The sequence below is a fragment of the Dipteris shenzhenensis genome, chromosome 19, assembly GCF_047967505.1.
Source record: "Dipteris shenzhenensis isolate YYH24624 ecotype China chromosome 19, Dip_SZ_1.0, whole genome shotgun sequence".
Classification (NCBI taxonomy): domain Eukaryota; kingdom Viridiplantae; phylum Streptophyta; class Polypodiopsida; order Gleicheniales; family Dipteridaceae; genus Dipteris; species Dipteris shenzhenensis.
The window spans coordinates 9,261,942-9,285,971 of record NC_141614.1 but is presented as its reverse complement, the minus strand read 5'-3'; positions in this window follow the sequence as shown (position 1 = coordinate 9,285,971).

The following is a 24,030-nucleotide window of genomic DNA, read 5'->3' as shown; positions in this document are numbered from 1 at the left end:
AGATCTGGAGCATACATAGAGATGAGTTAAAATGCATAATCTTCAAAGGATGCCTCATCTTGTGGAGACTCATTCACTGTAAGTAGATTTGCATTTTCTATCTTTGCTTTGTCTCTGCAAAACTTCTCACTATGGTTGTTTTTGCCACAGTGCTTGCATGGATTAACTTTGAAGCAGTCCTTTGAAAGGTGATTTGTCTATCCACAGTGATTGCAAGGAGAATACTTGCCCTTCTGGAATTTCATAACATAAGCAGTGTCATTGCCTTTCCTTAACTCCATATGTCTTTCTTCTTCTTGGAGAGCTGAGATAATGCCTTCAAGGTTTGGATTGGGAAGATTCTTCAAAGTGCTTACAATGTGATCAAAACTTTCAGGCATACTCTTAAGTAGTACTGCCATAGCATCATCAGCGTCTAAAAGGTAATTTTAAAGAAATAAAGATACATTTTCCTTCTTATTAAAGTTAATCCTAAACAAAGGGAAATGTATTTTCTTGTGCAACCACTACGTTGGCTCTATTTCAGTGTGGGTTGCAATTAATCCTAAACCAAGTAAAATGTATTTCCTTGTAATCACCACGTTGGTTCTTAGAGCTATTTTAGTGCTGCTTGCAATTAATCCTAAAACGAAGGAAAAGCTATTTCCTTGTGCAACGACCGTGTTGGTTTTATTTTAGTGCAAGTTGCAATTAATCCTAGACCAAGGAAAATGTATTTCCTTGCAAACACCACACTGGTTCTTGAAACTATTTTAGTGCTACTTACAGTTAATCCTAAAACTGAGGAAAATGTATTTTCTTATGCACCAATTTCTTGTGCAACAGCTGCAACTAGCAATGACCACTCTAAATAATGACCGCTACTAGCAAACGACTGCGATAATAGTATTATTTATATTAAAGTTGAAACTTAAAAGAGATTACACCCGGTGAGTTTAACAACTTAGCCATTGCTGAGAGACAAAGAGATTACATCCAAAGACAATCTATAACAACTTAGCAATTGTTAAGAGCTCATCAAGCAAAAGTTGAACAAAAGATATTACATCTACATCCAAAGAAAGTTTATCAAACAAACAACTCAGCAATTGCTAAGAGCCTCATGGAGCAAAAATTAAACAAAAGAGATTACATTTTCAACAATGCAGGAATTGCTGAGAACCATAGAGCCCAAAAGATTTCATCTAGTAAGGATAACCACTCAGCCATTGTTGATTGGTTGTGAGCCTCATTGAGCAAAAGTTGCAAAGAGGACATTTGTACAACTCTATATTGTTGATTTTTGCTGATAAACCACTATACCTTATCGTATTCACAGAGGCCAACCCACCTTACTACATCCAAATTTTGGGGAGCCGATGGAGGAGACAATGGACAAGAAGATGGAGAGGCCAAAAACCATGTGCAAGTGTAAGAGTTAGAACCCGTCCCTGATAAAAACATGAGAAAACTCTACCCTAAAAATCCTTAGCCCTTCATCATTGTCTTCATGGAATCCATAGAGCACCTCCATAAAGAGGCTAGTTGTGTGCATTCCATCCAAGGTTGTAGCTTGGAGATGTGGGGAGAATCAATGGAGATTACAAAGACATTCCACAAGACCAGGCATATCAATTCCTGGTAATTAAGTGGTAAATAAATCGCATGCAGGCTCGATGGTGTTGTCACTGCCACATTTAATTAATCAAAATTCGATCCACCAATTATTCACATGCCACCTTTCAAAATAATCATCAACGAGCCAAGGCGGTGGTTGGTAATTGACTGCACTCTACCTAATAACATGCAAATCATTTTTTTCTAGCGGAAAAGACTTCTGACTTAGCCAACAATTCGAGTCTCAGCCAACCACCATGGTGGCCCTTGCTTGAGCCAAACTAGTAGGGTGGCCTTCACTCTACTTAAGCTTCCATTATTCTATTTCATTCACCATTTCTAACTCCTTTCATTGTTTCGTCTTCACTATTTTGTCTCAATCATAATTACTCCTTTGCCATTTTCAACTCTCTTCACCTTTACCTCTCGACCTTTTTCTATTGCAGGAAGCCCTCTCACGATGGATCCCCTTGGACACACTGAGCTCCCAAACATGTCATCCTGCTCCTCTATCTTTGCACAATCCGAGAGCATCTCACACAAGTTTTCCTCACCGTCTACAAAATTTGAGAGCTTCTCACGCAATCTTTCCTCCCCAGTCTTGAAATCATTACATGCGACAGCTCCTCCCACAATTGTTCCTCCCCTAATCTTGTTACATACACAATCTTTGAAAGCCTGAGTTGGATTCTCTCTTCAACTTCACCAAGTTGATAGATGAAGTGAACATGAAAGATGGATACATCAGTGAAAACATGATTGAAAAGTTGCTAGGCATTCTTGGAGGAGTTGAGGTTTGAGCTTGCCATCTGCTGATGTTCAAGATGTGTTGAAATAAACAAGGCATTACTTTACCAACTTGTACTGTCTTAGTCATCCACCACTACTCCAAGACATCCCATGATGTGCTCATGCATGTCTAAATACATTTTGAAGATACTCTTGCCCTTCTTCATCTAGGCACAGCTTGCAATTGGAAATTCATAGATCTTACTACTGTTTGCGGACTCTTATGTAACAGTTTGTAATTGTGGCCTCTCTTGGATGTTTTCTTATACTAGATAGCTCCAACTACTACATCCCACTTCTCATATCTTGTTCCACAATGATATTTCAATGCATCCTTAATCTTGTGCTTGGGTTTGGTACACTACAATGCAAATTATGGGTCATCTTTCTCATTCTCCCAGAGTCAGTGACAATTGCAAAGTTATCCCCCTCTTCCAAACAATCAATGAGGTCATCAAAACACTCCCCAAACTGTGTTGAGTATTGTTTGTTTCTCCATTTTTTGTCATTCCATCTTCACGTAGAGGGAAAACTTGAGCTGGCTCCCATCTCTTCATAGTTTCAATGTCCTCACAATTGTCATGATCCCCTGTGATGCACATACTACAAAAACAAGAAACTTTTCTTGTTTTCAGCAGGTGGTTGTTTGAAAAGCCCCATATGATGTGCAAACTACAATTTCCTTTAATGGCCTCCAAATTGTTCTATTTTTCCATTACACTTCACTCACCTTCACTTCATGGAACACTCTGTGCATGACACTATTCTTGAGGTTATATTTACTGTATGTTGATTGTGCCCTTGTGCAAAGGTTGCTTGTGAGCCATGTCACATCATCATGGCCATCATTGAGCTTTTCTTGACTGCATGTTAATTGGTGTCTAAACAGAGCTCGCTTCATAACAGCACCACATCCATCATGTTCCCCCTTGCCATGGCTAGACTGAAAGAAATTCCAGGTCATGTTTAGACTCGTCAAGGATTTAAACCTTGAGATAAAGTAGAAGCCACGTTCTAATTTAAACTAAGAGGAAGCACCATCTAACCACACCCAATGTTGTTTTATATTTTCTTGTACATGGGGATCATCTTAGCCATTTCTAATGCAATAGAAAAACATAATACACAAATAAGGTGTCGTGTTTCCTATTATCCGAAATGTAGAAATGGTATTTGCATTTGACCTAAGCCAGCTCGATGATTGTGCCTTTTAAGAAAAGCTCCCCTAGAAAGGAAATAGGAAGGACAAAAGTATCAATAATAACAACATGTCCTAAACAGGGGAAAATTTAGGGGCGAGAATTTTAGCCCAAGGGCTAATTTAAAGGCTTTCCCAAGTTGATTAGGCTAATATTTAGAGCTTTAAATTTGATAAATTAGCCCAAAAATAAAGGTGGATTAATTTTTAGAGCCTCAAATTTGATAAATTTGCCCTAAAAGTGGTAGCAGGGCTAATATTTATAACTCTATATGGGGAAAGATTTTCCCATTGACCTACAGTGTCATAATCTTGTTCCCTTCTTATTTTTTACCCTAGTCCTAAACAACTATGAAAGGAGAAAACTTTTTACTAGTACGCATTACATGCATTGTAAAGCTTCTACCAATGTCTACATAATTGAAATCCTTTTGTCCTAATGTTTTCAAGTATTTGCAAGCAATCACATGATGCTTTCAAACTACTCTACCCAATAAGGACGAGCACTCATAACTTGAGCTAACTTCAATATAGAGGTTAGACCTACCTTATCAAGACTAGGAGAAGTAAGTATGTTAATCATAAGCACTTTTCTTAAAATGGAAGCAGTTTTAAGACAAAGAACTTGAAATTTCTCTAGCAATATTCTCAATGGAACACAATGTTGATTTCTTAGATTCAAATCTTGACAAGACAAATTTTGTAAAGTATATAGAAATTCAAAAAGAACCTTAATATTATATCTTTCCAAAACCTTAATAGAAAATCTACCCAAAAACATACCACAAAATAACGTTACAGTAAGGAATGTTATTTTGAATCGGAATCCATTCTAGAATGTGCAACTCTATGTGAGCAAATTTTGCCCCATCTTGCTGGTCTTTTGATACCATCACCCAGTTTCTCCTAAGATAGGGTCATACAAACGGGGTATGATTTTTCAGTGAGATTTTTATTGCGAGCTTTTTTTACATTTGCTCCCTTTTTAGCTTGTTGCTTAGGTTTTTGGAACGCATTGTCAATTACTCTCTCTTTCTCTCTCTCTCTCTCTCTCTCTATCTCTAGATTCACGAGAGGATACATTGGGTACCTATGGGAAGAGCAGCCACAATTATTACTTGGAACGTGCAAGCCTTTAAGTTATATTGAAGACAAGAGGTTCCCAAACACGGATCCCATTCAAAACGAGAGGAGGCTTCAGATACTAAATTTTCAATAGCATCATTATGTCATACGACTTCAAGACCTTCACCCCATAAAGCACAGCAAGCCACCTTGAGGTTCATCTTTAGCATGCTCTAGATGTATTATGGGTTTCCTTAGAATCCTAGCTCGCCACATGCAGAGCTCAAATCACTCATGCTTGCCATCCAAGGACTCATAGCCTCATATCTTCATTTTAGTTTATTTCTAGTTACATTATGTCTAGAGGGGTGTGGTTGAAATGCCTAGTTCCCCTTTACAGGATTTTTTCTCATGATGTATTCAGTGTTTAGTCTCATAGGGCTTAATGGCTAGGGAACATCACAATGTGCCAGCATGACCTAGGCCATCTCGCACAAGTATTTTGTTCTTTCACTTAACTACCCCTGCTTCAAAAGCAATACCTATGTTTGCATACTCTCATTGGATGCTCTTCTCCACACAAAACTCATCAAAGACCTTGGAAGATAATTCACCACCCTTGTTAGTCTTAAAGGCTTGCAGAGTCAACCCAGACTCATTCTCCATGAGAGCACACCACTCTTGAAACCAGGAATATGCCAAGGCCTTTAAAGTCAAAAAATACACCCAAGTGAATATGCTGAAATCATCAACCAGTGACATGAAATACAGCGCACCCAAGTCTCGAGACCATCATAGGGTGACATAGATCCACACGAACCATCTCAAGGGGTTTAAAAGCCCACCTAGTAGCCTGCTCTCTCAACGTTGCTTCCCTCGTTGGCATGAACTACAATCCTCATGCTTGCTGGCCACATCAAGTAACCCAAGAACCATCTGCTCCCGAATAGCTCATCATAACACATCAATGTTCAAGTGACCAAACCTAAAGTGCCACTGGTCACCTTGAGGGGGACCAATGATCAAAGAGAGTACAAACAATATGTAAATACCACAATCCACCGTATCATTGCATACTACCTAGCCGGTTGTTTTATCGTCGACTTCCACATAGTCTACATTGAACAAGACCGTTGTGCTAAGTTTGCATGTCTTATGAATTGAGAGTAGATTAAACCCAAGGTATGGAAAAAATAGTACCCCCGATGATCCCAAAATTCTTAAATCCTATGAGGGATAGGCACATGTTTTGAAAAGCTCCACTATCTAGAATTCAGATCCTAGAATCTTCTGTGCCCCCTGAACGGCAACCCTCTTTCCAATGGGATGCCAAAGACTGGATAATCTCACAATCACAAACGTTGGGTAATAGCTGCAGATGAGGAACTAGGGCCCTTATTCGATGTCCACTAAGGGCACTTCCTCCAATAGTGGCCACAATATGCTTCGCCTTGAGTGTTTCCTTCTTTGTATCTGTCTTCTTGTTAGAAGAGGTCCTTCTACCTTGGTTCCTTCCCTTATTCTATGGAGCTTCTAAGGCCTCTAAGCTATTGCCCTGGGAAGGGCTCTAAAATCACTTCTCCTTGTTTAGCACTATAGGCACTAACTCCTCCCAAGTAAGCGTATTCATCCTCCCACTGGTGATCAAAGATGAATAAAAGGCTGAATACTAGAAAGAGATATAGGACAACAATGTAGTTGGCATGTCCTCATATGAAATCTCCTGGAGCTTGTTGATGTGTTCCCACTTGGTAGATGACTTTGCAGGATCCAACACTCTCATCTGGACCTCAAGAGGGACTCTCTTCATAGGAGAGACTTTGTTGTACAAGGATACCAAGTGCTCCCAAATCCCTTTGGCTACTGTATTATGCTTAACATGATTAATGGTTTAAGGAGTGCAATTCAAAAAAATGAAAGAATGTACCTTGCATTGACCTTATCCCAAAGTTGAGCCAAATTGTCATCGTCTTACTGCTCCAAGATCCTGAGGTTTGCTTCAAGGGGATTTAGCTGCCAAACCCCTAGCAAAATATATCCTGCAAGATCATAGGGCTGCAAGACTGACTCCATCATGACTAGAGCCATACATTGTAATTGTTCCCATCCACTTGACGATCCGTAGTAGGTTCACCTTGTTCTCAGCCATCTCAGACAGGGTAGCCATGTCGAAAGGAAGAGGAGGAGAACTAAAAGGGTGGGTGGGAAAGAAAGTAGAGAAGGGAATTGAGAAAAGAAGAGAGGAGAGGGCTAGAGAAGCGATGAAGAGAATTGCTGACTATGATACCTTCACGTCCTTGATGTTTCGACCTGGAAACACCTCCTTTCTTATCTGAAAATACACTTCAAACAAGTCATCCCTTGCTAGACACCCGAAAATTCCATGCCTCCATACACTCCTCTTGAAATAGCTCCAAAGAGTAGCCCGTATCTTCATGCAGTTTGTTGGATCCAAGTGCCCTCCACGTCTTAGGTCTTCATCCAACCTTTGCTCTGATACCATTTGAGGGTGCAATGGAATATGAACACAAAAGGAGAGCAAACACCACAAGCAAAGACACTGGGAAATGGAATGAGAGAGATTGCACAAGAACTCAAGAAAAGGCCCTCAATTGTTGCTGCTGGGCAAAACCTCCAAGGTAAGATCATACAAAGGCACTCATTACCAAAATGGGTGTCAACCTCACCTTTGAGGGAACATGGATATTGGGGAAGGATGATGCACCCACGACTGCCATAGTAATAAAATTCCAGACTACCATGCCATTCCACCTTTATGAGCATGAGAGCCACAGTAAAGGGAACTAGGACATATCTGGATGATGACCTCATGCCTAGTGGCAAGAGTATCAAAGAGAGGGGATGGTACGTGTTCTGGCAGTCAGAGAAGAAGGGAAGTGGGATGTATACAAAGATGGGAAAGTCATTATCCGAGAGATGGAAGAGAGAGGAGATGAGAGGGGGGATGCGGACAGAACCATGAGATAGGGGAACATCAAAGACTGAAGATGGTGTTTTGGAACTGCAATGGCACCCTACGGTCTGACCTAGGGGTCTTCTCGGAGAGCTACACTGACTGAGAGATTGTATTTTACATCGATACACATGAGAGTTCAGAGAGAGGACTACCCACAATCATAGGATACACTCAGGAGTCAGCTTACAGATAGAGTATGAGGTTTTAGAGGTGTGACAGTTCTTTTCAGATCACACTTGATATTGCTTATCTCTATGATACGGAAGGAGGATCATGGCACATGTGGGTGTGATTTCAACCACCCAATGCACAATCGCTCTTCATCGAGTGTGCTACTTCCCTCCAAATACATCATCATATGCACATGAGGTCACTAAAAAGGGTCATAGCCCGTATGAGACAATATATGATGATATTATGGAGTTCTCCATGCAAGGAGAAGTCCTCCTCCTAGGTGACTTCAATGCACGTACAGGGAACAGATAGGTGGAATTGCTTCATTTTGAGTCAGACCCCCTCAAAGTGGACCCAATGGAGCTTGAGATAATGAGACATTTGGAGGATGCACCACATGTGACAAGATATGGGAGACACCTACTAGAGATGGACGCAGTATACAATTTGATCATATATAACGATCTTCAGCAATGGCCTTTATTTGAAGGGCTTACTTGCTTCCAATATGGCGCGAACACTAGAATTGTGAACTAATTACTAGATTCCCCAAATTTTGTGACATGGGTACATTACTTATAGACCCCCCCACTTGGCAAAACAAACTCATACCTGACATATAGCATCTCGAATGCACCACCAAACATAGGGATGTGATCCCCTTGCCCCCACCCAGGTTCAGGTACACTTTGATCATGCTCTTGATGTGGTATACATGAGCCGCTTGTCCCATGGGCTAGTGACCCCATTTGGAAATGATGTAGACCTTGCCCATTCCTCAAACACACTTGTATCAGTGACCCATGATGTTGCCATCAGATCATTCCCCATGACCCGATCTATAGTACACCTTTCAGCTGGGAAGATGCCCCAAAATTCATGGTTTGATGATGAGTGTCAAGAGATGAGATCTCATCTCATACAGAAGCAAACTTTGGGACACTTGACAAGCTCTGAGTCACAATCTACCTCACAACATCTAACACAATGGAAGAGGTGATGATATAGACCTCACCACCCCTTAAATGGTGGATGCATTCTTGGCTGATCTGCTACAGCTTGCTGGATGCATTCTTGGCTAATCTGCTACAGCTTGTGGACGCACTTCTCTCTTATCTTTTCTAGTGCTAGAAGACACTCCTAAGAAGCTCTCTCCTACTAGAGTTTGTTGTCCGCTTCTCATCCTACTTCTGGAGATGTGAAACATGCTCTTTTTGTTGGCTGAATTCTCATCTTCCCTTTCTATTCTCTGCTATAGCTATTCTTACTAAGTTCCTGTTAGGTTGGATGCCCTGCCGTTGGCCCGGGAGAGGATCATGACAAAATATGAAGAGGGGAGAGGAGAAGAGTGGAGATGAGGAGAGAGGGCACAGCTAGAGAGCACACCACAAATGACTAACTGTACACTAGATTTAGTTGAAAAAATTGAATATATACAAACCCTTTTAGGGTTAGGGTTAGGGGATCTAACCCTTTCCTTTATAGCTCTCTATAAGGTTAGTGCTATGCACATATGATCACGTGATGGTGCTATGCACACATGATCACATGATGTTGAGCGTGAACTCTCAACACCTTCCCTCAAGATCAACATCATGAAGTAGGCCTTCCCTCAAGATGATGGTTCTGGGGAATCGAAGAAGGACTGAGCATTACATTCCATCACACCCCTTTAATGGGAATGTCCTTCCTCTGCGTCAAACCAAGAGCTAGTCGGTGTTTCTCGAGTAGCTCTTTACCGAGTGGTTTGGTAAAGATGTCTGCAACATTTTCGTTGCTATCACAATGCTACAGAGTGATGTCACCAAGTAACACTCTTTCTCTGATGAAGTGCTCTCTGACATCAATGTGCTTTGTCCTGGAGTGATATAGTGGATTTTTGGCCAATGCTTGAGCCGATTGATTATCACAGTATATTGTTGTTGGCTTTGACTCATCAAAGTAATCTATTTCTGACAATAGTCTTCTGAGCCATATAGCCTCACATGCACCTGTAGTGAGTGCTCTATATTCTGCTTCAGTCGAAGACAAAGAAACAGTTGGTTGTTTGTTTGACAACCATGATATAGCACCTTGACCACGGAAAAATGCATATCCCTGTGTCAATCTCCTGGTCTCATGATCTCCGGCATAGTCACTGTCACAGTATCCATGCAACCGTGGATGACTTCCTCTGTATTCTATCCCAAACTGTCTTGTTCCTCTAATGTATCTCAAGACTCTTTTGGCTGCATTCCAGTGAGACTGTTTTGGATTTGCCATAAACTGTGCTAGTGAGCTTACTGCATAACAAATATCTGGCCGTGTGATTGTCAGATATATAAGAGATCCCCGATGAGTTGCCTGTAGTATCTGTCATTGACTGTAGGCTTTTCTGAATCTTTAGTAAGTTTCAAACTCTGTTCCATGGGAGTGGCTGCAATCTTGCAATTTGCCATATGAAACTTCTTCAGGAGACTATCAACATACTTGAGCTGACTCATGAATGTGTTATCTGAATCTCTCCAAAACTCAATTCCAAGACAATAGTGCATAAGTCCAAGATCTTTCATGTCGAACTCTGTAGATAAGTCTTGTTTTAGTTTTCTGATGAAGCTATCCTTGCTTCCTGTCACAGTCACGTCATCTACGTACAAAAGTGCAATAGTAATGTCTTCCCCTTGAACTTTGTAGTAGAGAGTATGATCTGCATTGGATTTCATGTATCCCAAATCAGCAAAATACTTGTCAATTCTACTGTACCAACTTCTGGGTGCTTGTTTTAAGCCGTAGACTCAGTGAATGCTTCTTGCAACCCTCTCGTGCCCTTGAAGAAAAGGGAGGCACTCGTAGAATTGGGATGGACAGCTTTGGAGGTGAGATCTCATCTAGGCAGCTGAATTTTGAGGAAGATGGGAATGAAGGCAGCAACAATGATGATCATGAAACCAACCAAACAAGGAGTGATAAGGGAGTTCTAGCTTGGGGAAGATGGAGAGGGGCAAGGATGCAGCAAAGGGGACAAAATAGGAAATTTTTACACAAATCATTTGTTCCAGCATTCCGTTGATAAGTCACCCCAGAGAAGATGGGTTGGCAAGTCAGCTCACTAGATTTGGAAGAATGAAATTAGGTGAGATCTCAAGTAGAATTCCTTTGATTAGGGTCACTTTTCTTGAGATGGCAAACCTTTTTCTCCTTTCCTGGTTCAACATAACCTGCAAGTTGTTGCATGTAGACTTCCTTGTCTAAATAACCATTGAGAAATGCATTCTTGACATCGAGCTGATACACATTCCATTTACTGAGTGTCGCTAGTGATATCAAGAACCGTATGGAATCCATCTTTGCTACTGGAGCATAAGTCTCATCATAGTCTTGACGATATTGTTGTGGAAATCCTTTTGCAACTAATCTGGCTTTATATCTCTGAATACTGCCATCTGGATTGTACTTCACTTTGTATACCCATTTATTTGCTATGGCCTTCTTTCCTAGTGGAAAGTCGCATAATTCCCAAGTGTTATTCTTATACAAAGCATCCATTTCTTCATTCATAGCAGTTTGCCATTCTGGCTTATCTATTGCGTCTTCGAAGTACACTAGCTCTTCTGTAGCCATGATGGTAGTCATAAGAGCATAGTTGGTGGTTTCCACCTGAATTGCTTTGCCTTTCTGAGCATATGTCAATCTGCTGGCTGGTGGTCTGCTTTCCCTAGTAGACCGTCTGAGTTGCTGAGGCTTTGCTTGGGGTGTTGCTGGCAATTCTTGCTCTTCTTCATCAACCTGTTCTATAGATGACTGTGAAGTCGATGCTTCTATCTCCTGTGTAGGTGAGGCTTTCCATTCTGATTCCTCATCAAAGATTACATCTTTGGAGATAATGACTTTGTGGTTGATGGGATCATACAATTTGTATGCTTTGCTTTCTTCACTGTAGCCAACCATGATGCATTTGCATGACTTTGCATCCAATTTCCTGCGATGATCATCATGTATGTGGGCATATGCTATGCAACCAAATATGCGGAGATGCCCAATGCGTGGCTTGTGTCCAGTGAATGCTTCATGAGGAGTCATACCTTGTATCGGTTCGGTAGGAAGCCGATTAAGCAAGTAGTTTGTTGTAGCTATTGCTTCTGCCCAATACTGATTTGGAAGATGCTTTTCACAAAGCATTGCTCTAGCACTATTTGCTAAAGTCCCATTCTTCCTTTCAGCTATTGCATTCTGCTAAGGAGTATCTGCACATGTGAATTGTCTTCGTATGCCGTGATTTTTGCAAAAGTTCATGAATGCTGAAGACATGTATTCACCTCCTCTATCTGATCTCATGACCTTGATCTTTCTACCTGTCTGGTTTTCTACCATGGCTTTGAATTCTTGAAATCTGGAAAACACTTCAGATTTCTCTTTCAGAAAGTAGACCCAACAATATATGTTGTAGTCGTCGATGAAGGTCAAGTAATAAAGTGAACCATTGATGCTGTGGGTCTAGGCATAACCCCATACATCTGTATGTATCAAATCAAGAATACCTCGTGCACGAGAGGTACTTCTAACAAAGTTGGTTCGCTTTTGTTTGCCGAAACAGCATGCTTCGCAAACCTTTCCAAGAAACTGTAGCTTCGGAATCCCAATTGCCATATTATGATCCCTGAGATCTAACAAGTACTTGAAATTGACATGACCATATCTCTTGTGCCATTTTGCAGATAGTGGCATCTGTTGCATTTGAGCTGACATGGCATGCTTATCTGGTACTGTAGCTAGCATTCTGTATAAGCGTCCTTCCTTGACACCTTTTGCTACTAGCTGACATCTTTTGGACTTGTCTCTGATAGTGCATTCATCACCATCGAAGATGACTTTGTAGTTGTGTTCCATCATTTCACCTACTGACAAAAGGTTCTTGCTGAGCTTCGGAACATAGAGCACATCTTTGACTAATCCTTTTGTACTAGTGAAATTGTTCATAGGGATAACACCTGTATTGTCTGCTATGTAGATGACATTTTTATGTCCTTCTAATGGTTTCATCTCTGTGAACCATTCCTGATGATTTGTCATATGAGATGATGCACTGCTGTCGATGTACCAAGGATCCTGTTCCACTTGGTCGACTTGATAACTGTAATCCTCTTTGGGATTGAAATCAGTGTCTAGGTGCATTGTATCAGTCTAATGCAATTCCTCACTTGCAAGAAACATATTTCCATGTTCATTTGCAAAATGACTGTGACTGGAATGTCCACCACGATGATTTCCTCTTCCTCGGGAATTCCCTCGATTACTTCTGGATTGACCACCTTGGTCGTACTGCTTCTTGCGGCAATCTCTTTCATAGTGTCCAAACTTGTGACAGTAGTTGCACTGAATGTTTGACACATTGGTGGATGCATTCCCTCATCCTTGAAATCTTCCTCGGTTGGAATGATTTCCTCTTTGTAGATTCTGATGTTGCTGAGGATGATGCTGATTCTCTGACTTTGATTTTGTTGATGATGACCACTTTTCTAGTATGATCTACCTCTATTTCTGCCTTTGCCTCTGCTTCTGTCTGAAGCTGTGAATGCCTGATCATTAGAATGACCTTTACATGCTTGAATTCCTGAGTCCTAAGTTCTTCACCAAGTAGAACTGATTGAAGTTCTTCCAGTGTTGGAATTTGCCAGATGGCAATACTCTGGACTAGATTCTCGTATCCCTCTCCTAGTCCATTCAGGATTACTTGAACCATTTCTGCGGGATTCATAGTCTCTCCTGCTGCTGCAAGTTGATTGTTGTAGTCTTGAATGCGGAGTACATAAGCATGACCGGTTTCACTGCTGTTGCGGAAACTCTGGTTTCTTAAGGTGAGAATCCTGGATGTGTTCTTGGACTCCCCATGCTTCTTTTGATGTCTTGACTATGTTGAGTTGTCCTAGCATGACATCTTGCACATTCTGCTTGATCAAGTGATAGGCATACTTGTCTTTCTTATCCCATTCTGCTTGAGCTCTCGGGCAATGGTAGGATCTACTATTGGTGCAGAAACTGTTTGTGTAGATGTAGATCCCGATGTAGATCCCGTTGCTGGTGCTGTGACAACAGATGGAGTAGAGCTACTGGTAGCTGGATCGGCCAATGGTCTAGGTGTAGACCCATCGACATACTCCCATTTGTCCTGAAGCACAAGAATGGTCTCCATTTGGTATTTCCATGTACCGTAATTGGAGTTGTCTAACTTAGCAGATGCCTCCAGATTGAGGTTGCTAGTCGACATGGTGCAAGAAATGTACTCAAAAAGTGTCCTAAAAATCTTTGCATGAATCAACTGCAAATACACTGAAGATGCCAAGTGAAATCTCTGAACCGTCGGTGAAGATAGAATTGCAGTATATAAAATCTGATCTGAATTACAAGGCTTGTGGCAATGATGCCGGAAATAGCCAAGAGGCTTTACAAGGCTGAAAAAGATGTGCACGATGCCGTGAGATAGCCAACTAGGCTTTACAATGGTGGCATGTGTGTGTGAAATCAAATGTTATCTACCCACTGAATCAATATGCAATGCCTCTGAACTCTGAAGTATGCTCACTGAACTGATGAATGTAAGGTTTCAGGTAATGTAATGATGTGAAACCGTATGTGAGCATATGGACTAACTCTGAGTAGGTACTAGTCGAGAATTTCGGGCATGGCTTAGATTGGCAACTTCGGGAATTCAAAGCGTCCCCTCTATGGCGATCTAGTCTACTCTAAAGAACAGCAAATAATTCCTTTTCTTTTGTTCTTTTTAAGTGCTGGGTCAGATGCGTCGATGTAGAGGCAAATGTGCGTGAAGGAAGTGGTTTTGTCGGCGAGGCTCAAATGTGAGTGTAACTTGCACTGAAATGTGCGCGTGATGTGACGAGTGTGTAGAGCACAAAAAAAACGAGCGACTTTCCTTTTTGGAGCGCCCTCAAATTCTTCCTGGATCAAGAGATACGACTTGATCTAGGTGGAGGGGCAAAAGGAGTGCAAATGTGCTTAATGAAGATGCGTCAGTGTGAGTCACATGCAGTGATGATGTGGCACTGTGCCTAGCAAGAGGTGTGCCTGTGAAGCTCTATGCTGAGGTGGCATGAGTGTGCACATGCAGTGTGTGCACAGTGTGCCTGGCAAGGGACTGTGCCTGTAGAGGGTCAGTGCTAACTGGATTGCTAAGGTGGCAGTGCTGAGGTGGCACTACTGAGGTGGCAGAGGTAATGTGGCAGTGATGATGTGGCTTGATGATGTGGCCTGATGATGTGGCCGGATGATGTGTCAGCTAAGCTGGGCTGCTTATGTGGCATTGATGACATGGCAGTTGAGCTAGGTTGTTGATGTGGCAGTTGAATATAAGATGATGATGTGGTAGTCGGTTGCCACATGTCCTTTGGCTGACCACACCTCAATGTGTGGTGAGGTTGAGGATAAGGGATATCCTCCCTCGCTACCACGTGGTGCTATGAGGGCGACCAAAATCTGTCGAAGATTCCGTTGATTCTACTGATGGAGGTTCACGGTCGACGATGCTTGGAGGTCGGCTGTAGTTCAAGCGGCGTTGTTGGAGCCAATGGCCTTGGAGCTCTTTGCATGAAGAGCTGGCTGGCGTCGGCGTTGAAGCGGGCACTTCTATATAGGAGCCTGCGACTATGGAGTTGAGCAGCTATGGAGCCGCTGGGAGTCGAGGCTCTATAGATGAGCGCTGTTGAAGAGGGAGCCTGTGCGCTCTGTGAGCTCAAAGGATCCTATCAATTTTGCTGGCGATGGAGCCGTAGGTCAGCTAGGTCGGGCGCGCTTGCAGGTTTAGGAGGCCCATATGACGGTCTACGTCTGATTCTGAGAGGCGGAGATGTTATGTTGGAGCGGCATTCGACTCTTGAAGTGAGGGAGCTCTGAAGGTGGTCGTTCAATGGACACCTGCTATTTATCCGTGTCGATGAAGCTTTGGAGAGTGGTAGAGCCGTCGCTGGAGTAGCGCCTATTGTCAGCCGTCGTGAGTGCCTTATGAAGGCTGAGGGAAGCTTGTAGGTGCGCTGTGAGGTCGAATGCGCTGGCGCTGGCTATTCTTCGTTGCCGCTCGGGAGTCCGTGGAAGGTGAGCTAGGCGCTGTAGATCTAGTTGGCTTGCTGTAGTTTGTTGGCTATGAGTAGGAGGCAGCCGTTGCACTGTAGAGTTCTTCTCAAATTGCGGTTGGAGTCACTGTTGTAGAAGCTTGCCTAGCATCACCTTTGTTGCAGTTGGCTACAGAAGTCGTTGGAACATGCGCGTTGCCTTGCTTGTGGTAGCAGTTGGAGAGCCAAACTGTGTAGGAGTAGCTTGCTTTGTAGCTGACTTGAAGGAGCTCGTAATGATGGAGCTCTCACAAAGATCTTTTTCCCTAAGTTCTCTCAGGAACAAAAGACTCTCACTTGAATTCTTATGAGTATCTCTATCAACCAAACATCTCACAATGGAACTTTCTCTCAAAGGATCTCTCTCTCACACACAATGAAATCTCTCAAAGAACTCACTAAAACTCTCAAAGAAGATCACTCTCTCACAGAAGAAGGATTAGAAACTCAAAGAGAATACCTCTCATGGACGGAATTCTCTATCACTCAACGGAAGTGAAAGAACACTCAATCTCACAATCTCTCTCACTCTTACAAGAAGGATGGTGCCTCAGCGGAAGGCAGAACCATGCTCTGATACCATGACAAAATATGAAGAGGGGAGAGGAGAAGAGTGGAGATGAGGAGAGAGGGCACAGCTAGAGAGCACACCACAAATGACTAACTGTACACTAGATTTAGTTGAAAAAATAGAATATATACAAACCCTTTTAGGGTTAGGGTTAGGGGATCTAACCCTTTCCTTTATAGCACTCTATAAGGTTAGTGCTATGCACATATGATCACGTGATGGTGCTATGCACACATGATCACATGATGTTGAGCGTGAACTCTCAACAGATCATTCCTCATGATTGGATCTATAGTACACCTTTCAGTTGAGAAGATGCCCCAAAATTCATGGTTTGATTATGAGTACCAAGAGATGAGATCTCGCCTCACAGAAGCAAACTTTGGGACACTTGACAAGCTCTGAGTCACAATGGATCTCACAATGTCTGACATGATGTAAGAGGCAAGCATTCCTCTCACATAAGATGCACGAGGTGATTCAATCTTTCTGAGGAGGTGATCCCACCTTTTCACGGGGCTCCTATCTGAGGGAAGGCCACCTATTCATCATAGACCCCAAGGTGTAGCACATATGCAACATCTCTATATGATGTCCCGACTCAGGCACCACCTGATATGTCCTCCCTTTCCAATCCCACTACATGCATTTTGTTCACGGGACAATGTGCGAGCTGCATTATGCCAACTCCACAATCGAAGAGGCCAGGACCATGAGGGGGTGCGAACTGAGCACTTTGCACATGGACAAGAGGTCTTGCCCTGATCCTAGTAGAGATTACGTTGCATTTCACACTTTCCCCCTGCTTGGAGTACCACCACCAACATGCCGATACACAAAGCAGGGATCCCATGGACACTGGGAACTACCACACTCATGGTTGGTTATACACTAGCCAAGATTTATGGGTTAGTACTAGAGAGAGAGATCAGCTCCTCCACAAACAAAACAAACAACCGACTTTGGGGCAAGCTGGGTTCCAGAGACAGCATTCCATTCTTGATCATATCTTCACTTTGTGGGCAATCATCAAGGAGGTGGGATCAAGATCCCAAAATTTCTATGCCTGCTTTTTAGACTTTCGGAAGGCCTTTAACATAATAACATGATCTCGTATGATTAGGAAACTTCAAGAGATGCAAATTTTAGAAGACATGATCTGGGAGGTGATGACTCGGTACGAGTCCATCAGAGGGAGAATGCTTGACCTTAGAGTCCTATCGGATTGGGTCGAGAGCACGATAGGAGTGAAGTACGGATGCCTCCTCTCACCAACACTATTTGGGCTCTATATTGATGAGATCACAACTTTCATTGACCGCCTAGGAGGTGAGGGATTGTTGTTGGCTGATTTGATGATACAAATACTGTTGTATACAAATGGCATAGTCCTTCAGCACAGCAATAGGCTTACAGAGACACCTAGAGGCACTAGAGGTATTCTGCACAAAGCGAGAGAGAGAGAGAGAGAGAGAGAGAGAGAGTTGACCGTCAACCTTGGCAAGACCAAGGATATGATCTTCAACACCTCATGGGCACTACTTCATCAACATAGCTTCACTTATCAAGGGGAGCCAGTGGAGATTGTGCATTCATACACCTATCTAGGAGCAGTCTTTGCAGGACCAATCTTCATGATGAGCCACGTAACCAAGACACGACTCACACAAGAACAAGGAGCTCTAGCTCAGCTAGAGCGACAATGCTTTCGAGAACACTTTCAAGACCCCCCAACGAAGCGATGGCTATTCGACGCATGTGAGCCTAACAGCCATGTACAGAGCACCTTTCGAGGGGAGTGACCTATCAACAACTTGAGTGGCAGCGATTGAAGAGGCTATACGTGATTATGGGATTCAGGATGATTCAAAGTAAGCCCTGAGTCCCCCACCAGATTGTATAGGCAAAGTTCACCCTAACTCGACTCTAGATTGGTGTCATCTTCCAAACGATCAATTACCTTCACATAGTTTGGAAGTTACCTAGGTGGAGGTTATCGAGGTTGGCACTAGAGTCATCTATATGACTAGCTAAGAGTGGGGTTAGCACGGCCTAGTACGCATGCATACCCAACTAGCCAAGGTATTTAGATGGACAATCTCTCCCCTTTCAATATAGCTTGGATGCCCCTAATCCCTTGGTTCCACGTGATGAGATCAACTGTATCCTACAGTTAGACCTACTTCATCTCCACACGTCACATAATTTTTTGTTGGGGAATAACATGTCAAGTTCTACCACGACCACATTAGGAAAAAGCGGAGCTCATTTTGGGGCCCTGTAAGAAATTCATGATTTTTTTATTTTCTTGGCTCAAAATTATTAATTTCTAGAGTGAAGCACATATTTATACGGTCGAGCATTTCATTGGAGATATAAATCGCGAAATAGATAAAGTGACATTTTGAAATTCCCACTCGAGCATTTTTTAGTGTGTCATAAATGCTATGTCTAAGGACCCAAATGGCTTTCTACTATTTTGGTGTGGAATTTGATGGCTTTGGCATCACCATTATGTCTCGAGTAGGCGAAAACCCCCAAAATGACTTTTGAATCACTAAATTTGGCCTCCCGAAGGGGTCAAAACGATCAGAATAGGCGCATGACAAGAGTGTGCTTAAGAAAGTGATTTGATAGCTTTCTTAAGCACATTTCTGTTAGGCGCCTATTTTGGTCATTTTGACCTCTCTGGAGAGACATTTATGACACACTCAAAAATGCTGGAGCAGGAACTTCAAAATGTCAGTTTATCTCTTTTGGGATTTGGTATAGCATTTATGACACACTAGAAAACAAGAGCAAGAACTTCAAAATGTCAGTGTGTCGAGCATCCCTAGAGAGAGAAAGTCTTTTTTTGAAAAAACAAAAGCATTTCCTACGTAACGTTGGCCTCTCTCTCATTGGAGGATCTCTATTTTTTAACTAACCTAAAAGGCCCCAAAATGAGCTCCGTTTTTTCCTAATGCTTCTTGAGAGTATCAAAGGATGGAATGATCATCAACCCCAATGTTTGGGAGACATGCGAGTCTCAACGCCCTGGGGACTGCCATCGAACGGATGCAAGTCTCGTCACATAAGCAAAGGATCGAGGTACGAAGAGCCATAGATACACCTAGACAGCAGCAAATCTCCAGATTATGCACGTTAGCAGACCTAGAGATAGAGGAGCATGTCTTGTGTGGCAACCCAGTTTACTAAGATCCGAGGACAATACCACGGTCTACTTTAGGAGGGAAATGATTTTGGGCCTCTCTCCCAGTTGATTCACTTCCATGACAAGGTTTGCATAGGCTTATTTTTTATGAAGATGTGACGACACAGAGACACCATTGCGTCCAATCAGACAGCAAGAGGGAACACTGCCACAAGAGATAGAGATGGATCGAGCTCAGAGACACGTCACAAATTTCTAGCATTCAAGTCTTCCCTTGAACATAGCAACGTAGAGAAGGAAGAGAGATGATATCAGGGCAACATGGGTCAATGAGAGGAGACGACCAAGAGAGACGCAACCAGAGAAGGGACCACGCACGATCCAAAGGCAGCAACCCATCACAGCTCTACTTGGAGGGGACCGCCCAAGCAAAGGTGTCACTCTCAATATGACCCATCAAATACAAAAATCACATCCCCCGCCCACAATGACAAACAACCCAACAGATATAGATATGTGATATCTTTGCAACTCACAGGGGAGCCACCATGGCACCTGGTAATGTGTTTTGACTCTGAGATTAAGTACTAGTTTTCATATTCGAGTTTTGAGTTCAGTTTAGTTAGCATAACACTCAACAAAGGGCCTTAGTGAGCCCTCTACTTCAGCCCACAGTAGGTTGTATGAGTTATCTTGGATTGTACTTTGTCTCATAGGCCCACAAGGCCTCCCAAAGATGGTAATCTACCTACCTACCTACCAATATTTATTTATTTATTTCTAGTACTCTTTTGTGGGTTATCATGGTTGTACTAGACACCTCTAGTTCTCCTGGAAGGTTGTTCTCTATCACGTTGTAATTCTATATAGTTCTACTACTACAAGGTTGTTCTCTATCACGTTGTAATTCTATTTGGTCTCATATACTCTCTCTCTCTCTCTCTCTCTCTCTCTCTCTCTCTCTCTCTCTCTCGCTCTCTCTCTCCCTCTCCCGTCCGTACCTAGTCCTCCCGTCCGTACCTAGTCCTCCCGTCCGTACTTGTCCCTCCCGTCCGTATAGCCCGTCGCCCGTCTCATGTCAATCCGTCAACTCGCCAGCCCTTTGCCTCAGCCAGCAGTTACCTCGGCTAACCCCGAGTTGGACTAAACCCCCAACCCAACCTAGGATTAGGTTAAGCTAGGGGGTTCAACAGACAACCAATTATGGACTGGCCTACCCTCTCCTCCAAGTTCCCCTCAACTCCTTCAACCTCCATCACGACTCCGGTTGCAACCATGACACCCTCTCCATATGCACGGAATTACCAACAAGAAGGCTCAAAATGGCCCATCCTTGGGCAACACGATCAATTTTTTTACCTGCAGCAGCACCCAGTTAGAGAGCTACGATTGGAACTGGCAGAAGTAAAGGCTCGACTTCACATTCTGGAAGGGCCTGGAAAGCAAGCAGTAATTGATGAGGCTATAAAATCTTGCAAGGATTCCCCCCTACCCCACAGCTAGTCTCTACAGTCAAAGATCTTATTCACATTGAAGTACAAATTGCTAAGAAGGAAGTGATTGTGGAAGTGGACACCAAAGCAAGCAAGTATTCAAGCAGAGATTAAAGAACACGAAGCTAGATGTGATAATGCGTTGAAGATTAGACTAGGGGGATTCCCAGAAGATTGGTACAAACAGGACACATATAGTGAAATATTGACAAAGATCAAAGCAAGCTTGCCCAACATTGAATGGGTGGATGATGATGAGTAGGATGATGACAGTTCCAAGCCAGCTTCTATTATGCACTATAAAGATCATGCAGTCCTTACACTGAAGTCAAAAGATATGCGGATCAAGCTTTTTCAACAATCTTACAAGTTGAAGGGTACCAAAGTATGGATAGTAGAGGAGCTTACACAAACTCAACTCAAGAATAAGGCAGCTAAATTAGCTAAAGTCAAGGCTGCCAAAAAGGATGGAAAATGGGCAGTTTATCATGAAGACGTAGCCCTAATCAGAGAGTTTACATCAAAACCAAAAGACTCTCAATCTTAAACTTATGTATGGTTGTTTACTCTTTCAGACTATTATGTAAATACTCTAAATAATGTTGGTTGCTTTTGCACTCCTTGGTAGCTGCCATGTGCCCTCCCTAAAGCAGATGTACTAAAGGGTTTCTTGCTGTCCCATAGACCTTTTAGTCTCCAGTGGACGTTAATAGACTTTCTGTCTTTCTCCTTGTATTCACATGAGTTTTGCTTAGGCACTAGAATACTTAGTCCCATACAGCATGGATCATCATGGGTCAAGTGAAGAGCTCATCTCACAATTCAAATATAGATGCAACATTGCACCCACACAACACAAATATCCCAAACTACGCATCCTCTATGACATGCATGAGCTGGAGACAAAGAAGCTTCCCCAAATACTACGAGATTCAAGAAACATTTCATTACTTGTTTACTTACCAATATCTAGACATGAAGTGGGTCATTGAATACCGTAATCACCAATGTGTCACACCCATTGTACATGAGGATCATCATGGGTCAGCTGAAGAGCTCATCTCACAATTCAAATATAAGCACAAGACTGCACCCACACAACACAAATATCCCAGACTACGCATCCTCTATGACATGCATGAGCTGGAGACAAAGAAGCACATACTAATGAGATTCCCCGAATACTACAAGATTCAAGAAACATTTCATTACTTGTTTACATACCAATATCTAGACATGAAGTCGGTCATTGAATACCATAATCACCAATGTGTCGCACCCGTTGTACACGAGGTCACACAACTCCGATCTTGGCTCATAAGATTCCTTGCTAGACTTGGCTCACGATAACAAGAGATCGCAAACTTCTTTATAGGAGAAGAGGATACAAGGAGTAGCAGTTGTCGAGCTCAAAGACCCGACCCTACCTCCAAAGACAGAGATTGAACACAAGCCCAAGGAACTCATACTAGGAACCCTCATTCAAGCATATCATAGACCAACACGCTCCATGACTCCTAGGTGTGGATCATGGAGCAATAGATTTCAAGCATGTTCCACAAACACAAGGACACCCCTAGTGCGACCCTCATTGAGCTTGTGCGAACCTCAAATTGCTCCTAGATGACAAGTTACACAAATAACACCCAAGACATCAAGTGTATTTCTCTTTCTAGTTTTGGTTTCTTCATGCAGTTTTTATGGGTCTGCAAGACACCTCTAACTCTCAAGCAAGGCTAGGACTTGGTCTCATAGGCCGCCTTGGCCTTTCGCGGATGTTAACAAGAACAAAGCCATAAACTACCTACTCATTATGGTGATTAGCTTGATGGCAAAGCTCTATGTCACCATCTAGGAACCAAAAAACATGTGGGCTGAAAGATAATGGGACTGGTCACAAGAATGAACGTTGTATTGCTGTTTTCTAGACTTCAAGAAGTCCCTTGACACATTGCTAAGACAAAAATTGGGATGAGGATAACAAACTGAATATTCCCAAAGAGCTGAGAGACAATACTCAACATCTCGTCCTGTTTACCCCTCAAGCAAAGGTGATCTACAAAGCCCAAATATCTCAATGTAATGGTTAGCACCTTGTTCACTTACATACACACTAGCTAGAGCACATTTGAGATAGGTACATTTCAAGTTATGTATGTGAAGTTATGAGTCTAGCAACCAAAGACTACATTTCTTCTAGGACTACATTTCTTCTGTAATTAATTATGTTAATAGATATAGGAGTCATGGGCCAAAAAATGTTAAAATGATAAACCAATTATGTAAATGTTATTTTGATCTACAATAATTAATTAACTATTAACGTTGAAATTTAGTAAATTAAGAAGCCATCTTTTTAGTTTTAGGTTTTCTACTTTCCACATCACTAGCTTTACTTTGCTTTCTACTCTTAGGTTAGGATTTTCTCTTCAACGCACGAATTCTCTCCTTCTGAAATTTGACTTCTGGCATGTTCATGCTCCTTGCAAACTCCCTCGACCCTTTACTCTCTTGCTTCCTCCCTCCTAGATCTGGAAGTCATTCAAAATGACTCCTCATCAATTCCGACTCAAGCAAGAGCAACTTTGAGCTTTCCTAAGCCCTGCACAAAGTTTCCCACAGCTAAAGGAGGAGCTTGACAATGAATTGCAGCAACATACCTCCTGCCAAGCATCCTGCATGCTGCTTGTTGCTCAGCATTGACCTTAATCTCTATCGATTGCTCCTTGTAATTGCAATTTGAACAAGCCAAATTGTGATACATATACAAGCTGTTTGCCAGATATTTACAAAAATTTCTACCTGTGTGAGCATCTAAGGTAAATCTACTTGTTTGAAACATAATCCAGCATGTTCTAATGGTTCTAAGTATGGTTTGATTGTACATGTTTATAACTAGAACTACGAACTGAGT